Below are 4,815 nucleotides of genomic sequence, written 5' to 3'. Positions count from 1 at the left end.
GGAAGACCACAAGGGACTATGGTGATGGTGCACCAGTGGATTGGTGGTGGGAATTTCACAGGGAAATCATACATTCTATAAAAGTGAAAGAAGATGGAATAAATATATGTAAAAATAAATGAATTTTATCAGATGTGAGAATAAAAATCAACTGACTAAATCTGGATAAGGTGTCTTAAAACAAGTTATATCCCAGTTTGGTAACTGAGATTTGGGATCATGTATAGACTATTTGGCTTTGTGTATTCACATCTGCAGAAGAGCATGGAAACTATGCTTACTTCTTAAGGTTTTGTGTATGAAAATGTTCTGGAAATACTACAGAAATACATATTTCTGTTGTGACAGTGTTTGCCATGGATACTGCTGGAAACTTACAGGATCTGTGATTTAAATTAAGAACTGGGTGTTGAAGTGAACACTTTGCAATCTACAAAGTTTTTATCATAATAACCTCTAAAGAGACCCATACAATGCCTTTATATGATTTATAATAAAAATAAAATTTTTAAAAAGAAAAAAATAGATAAGGTTGGCCATGAAAAGGAACACCATGCCCTACCATCAGCTGGCATAATGATAAACCTCTTTCTACCTTGGCTTTTCCCAGCCAATGTGTATATGTTGAAGATATATCAATGGCACAAAAAGTTTAAGTATTTTTATCTTGTATATTGTGGTAGACATTTATTGGATCAAGTGTCCAACACCCTTACCTAGGATTTGCCTACCCACCACCCACATGGTATGTACTCAGTTGTTTAAAGTACAGGATACAATTTATTGCTTTTCATTTCTTCCTTGGGATTTTGAGAATTAAGACTGAAAAAGGAATCTGTGAGGTAAGCCAGGAATTTCTTTTCTCATAGAAACAAATTCAAATTAGTTTTTAAATACAGTCAAAACTCCTAACTCTTTCAATCACACATACACACAACAGAGATTGAGTTACTCCTCTAAGCAATCATTATGTCATATCTCTGCTGCTCTTTGTTTGTAAGTGGACTTTGGTAACCAGGGAAACTGTCTTGATCTCAGTCCTGAGGGATTAAGAAATAGATCCAAAACTGAACTCCCTGCTCTTTGGATAATGCAGATAACCACCACTCCCACCTCTCCTTGACATGTCACCTCACTTGCATGTAGGATTCTGCTGCCTTATACTGCTAATTGAATTTCAGTTGGTCTCTCATTTTTTTTTTAAAGATTTATTTATTTGTGCATACAGAACTGGGGTACAGGCCAGAGGCTCAGGGGTGGTGAGAGGCTTCACCAGAGACAGAGTGGGGAACAGAACAGGCAGATCAACGAAGTACACTGCTGAGGGGAGCAGTGGGCGGGTCAGGAGAGGTCTGCCGCGTCATGTGGTCACCTCCGGGGCAGGCGGGAATCGAACTCATTCGGAGGCGGCTTTAGATTCTCAGTGCTGTGCTTTAACCCGCTGCGCCACCAGGGAGGGCCTGGTCTCTCACTTTAACATGTCTTATTTTCTAGATTTCAGATGAGCAATCCCAGATGAGCCAGATACCAGGCCAAAAACCATTTTAAAAGTCAGTTCCAAGTTCAGAAAAAAACTATCATATAATGAGCCCCTCCCAAATACTGTTTCAGATAGTAGGTCAGTGGAATAGAGCATTGAACTCCCATTTCTGAGTTATTTAGAGGTGGGATGGCTATGAATGTATTGACTTTTTTTTTAAGATTTATTTATTTATTTATGCACACAGAACTGGGGTACAAGCTAGAGGTGCAGGGCCAACGAGAAGATTCAACAGGGCAGAGAGGGGAGAAGCACAGGCAGATCGACAAAATACATTGCTGAGGGGAGCAGCAGGCCAGTCAGGAGAGGTCTGCCGCGCCATGTGGGTCACCTCTGGGGCAGTGGGATTGAACTTGCAGTGCTGCCTCCTAACCCATTGCACCTCCAGGAAGGGACTGAATGTACTGAATTTTTTACTTTAATCTGTTTTGAATTCAGTTCCTCATTTGCCATGTAGTCATAATTTGGCAAAGCAGATGGACATAGAGAGCATGACATTTGTGATGTGAATGAAAAGATAACAAACCTTATCCATATTGCTGAGTCCATATTGAAAGTATTTATAAAGATTGCCTTCTGCTTCCATTTTATCCAGGGAAAGATTGGCTCTCAGGTAAATTATATGACAAGATAATATACTTTAAGAATAAAAACTTGATCTCTCCTCCTCCTGTCCCACTCTTCTACTCCTTCTCTTTTCCCTCATTAGTAAGTGTGGCATTATTTATTCACTTCCTTAGAAAAACAATGGTACCACAGAATTTCAATGTCTTGGCCTTTCACCTCCAATTGCTTAAGTTTCAAAAGGTGAAGAGGATGAGATGAATAAAACAAAAGCTTTTAACACCAGAAAGGTTGAGATGAATGGAAAAGTTGAGAGAGACCTAAAAACACCACCCAATTTTACTCCAGGAGCCATATGGAACCCTCAGTTCCAAGGGTGCTTCTTGGTCCATTTAATTAAGGACCATGCATTCCCCATTTGGAGGAATTTTATGAGTGTTCTTAGCATTGAGACTCGACTTGGTGGCAGTTAGCATATGCCTGGCTGAGTGTTGGGTGAGAAGGGCTGCCTCTCTCTGTCCTATGTCTGTGTATCATTCCCACCCCTCAATCCTTGGGTAGACTACCCCATTGAACTTACAATTCTACAACTCTACACAGCAACTTTCTGAAGTAAAGGTTCAGGACTGGCTACAAAAGAGATGTTACTAGGTGTGTGATTGAACTTGGAGAAATCAGATTCTTACCAGCCTGAAATTTTCGCAGAGCTAGGCAGTGACAAGGGAAAACAAAATACCTTATGTCCAAGACTCCCATCATTATACATACACATACCTGCCACGCTTGATTATTACACAATGTTGAACAGTGATTCAGCCTGTCTGTGATTTTTTACTTCTTTTCCATGGCTTCTCAACAAATGTTAACTGATATTAATTATGTCCAGTGCTGGGCACTGATGGTACAAAGATAACTCCAGGATTCCCTACTTTCCTGCTGACACAGTATGGGAGCTTGGGGTTGAAGGGGGTGCACAGAAATGTAATTAACTAATCCCTTTCAAAAGGTTGGCAGAAGGGGATTCTGTCCATGTGATTTCTCAAGGTCTCTTTCATTCAACCATCAAGTACTTTTGCCCTTTTGCGCAAACACTAACTTTCCTTGTCACATGTTTCCCTAAGGCTTAGCCATGAACAACATCTACAGCTCAGTGGAAGGAGTTTTCCTATTTTTCTTGAGGGGTGAATTTGATGTTAATTACAATTTAAAGAACACAGAATAAACAAAGCAGGGAAAAGCCTTTGATAGATCATTTCCCCTATTTTTTCCAATAAGTTCTGGTGCCAGCCCCATCCACTGAGAGTACTTTCTATGGGGTCCAGCTCTTCAGCAACCCGGTGCCATCGGGATGGCCTCCTTCAGTATGATTTCCATTCCAGCACCATCTCACTTCTCTCCTCTTGCCTTTCTTTCCTCCCCCATGCTCCTTCAATAGTCCTCAATATGAGCTAACCCAGAGCTTGGAGGCCCAATGCTCACCCTTGGGCAGTCCTTGATTAAGAAGTCACCAAGTGGCTGCGTCCTGCGGCAGACTCCTGAGCTCTGCGGGTCAGCTCAGTGCCATTAAGTGATGCTTGAAAGAGACTGCTTAAGTACATGGTTTTGTGGTGGGTTCCCCCCCTACTTCTCAGTGAGCCTTTCTAAAGAAATACATTTTGAGCTAAGAGCCTCTTGCAGAGTGGAGAGTATATTTGTAGGTTTCATGGAATTAAAAACCAGGCCACCCTTGGCCTGGATAGTTAAAATGGAGCTAAACAGCTCTCCTGAAAAGGGGAGTTACCTTTAGAAAGGAAATCAACCCCTTCCTAGTCCATGTGAAAGGAGTGTTTCAGAAATGGAAAGCATATGACCTTGAAAAGATTATTTGGGCATTCCAAAGACATGTACTTTTAAGTAGAGAATTGTAATTGGGTGACTGCATTATAGAATAATAATAACTCATAATAAATGAGTTGACCACATTTCAGAACATGGAAAACATTTCCATGAACAATGGTTTTTATGCATTCTTTTTGTTCTGTGATCTCAAAAGAGGTATTCTGATGTATCATAAACCTTACAAAGCAAATAATCCAGATTTAGAAAAGTGTCATCACTGTATGTCAACCTTTCACAGTGAGCATAGTTCACCTTCTTGTGGCTCACAATCCTGAAAGGAACTCTGAAGGGTAAAATTTAGAGATCAGGAACTATGTAATTTGGGAATTATAACCAAATTTTAGCATAACCTTGTCCATTTTGGCAATAAAATAACTTGCTAGATGTCTTATTAGGTGGAACATAATCCTATTGATTGTCAAGAACTAGATATTGAACTGATTTAGATGCCATTGTTGATTTATATTGGCTTGATAACAACACTGTTGTCATTATCTCTCTTAAGACAAAAATTAAACATTTTTATGGTTTTCACAAATGGCAGCAACTTCACATTGGTATATTTTCAGGGTTGGCACAAAAGAGAGTTTTCCCTGTGAGAACCATGGCTGCCCAAGCCTCTCTGCCTCCCTCAACTGGGGCCATAAGATATTTCTTTGAGTTCAGGCCAAAGAAAGGTATACCAATAGTCTAAAAGTTTCACCTTTAAGGCTCAGTTTTCAGCTTTTAATTTTCCTGTCTAGAAATCATATTCCCAGTGTAACTGATACCTAGAAAGTTTCCTGCTCTGGTATCTATGAACTTCAGGGAAATGATTTCACTTTATTCTCACT

The sequence above is a fragment of the Condylura cristata genome, unplaced genomic scaffold (assembly GCF_000260355.1).
Source record: "Condylura cristata isolate star-nosed mole 26May11 unplaced genomic scaffold, ConCri1.0 scaffold00005, whole genome shotgun sequence".
In the NCBI taxonomy this organism is placed as follows: Eukaryota; Metazoa; Chordata; class Mammalia; order Eulipotyphla; family Talpidae; genus Condylura; species Condylura cristata.
This window is presented reverse-complemented; position numbering follows the sequence as displayed.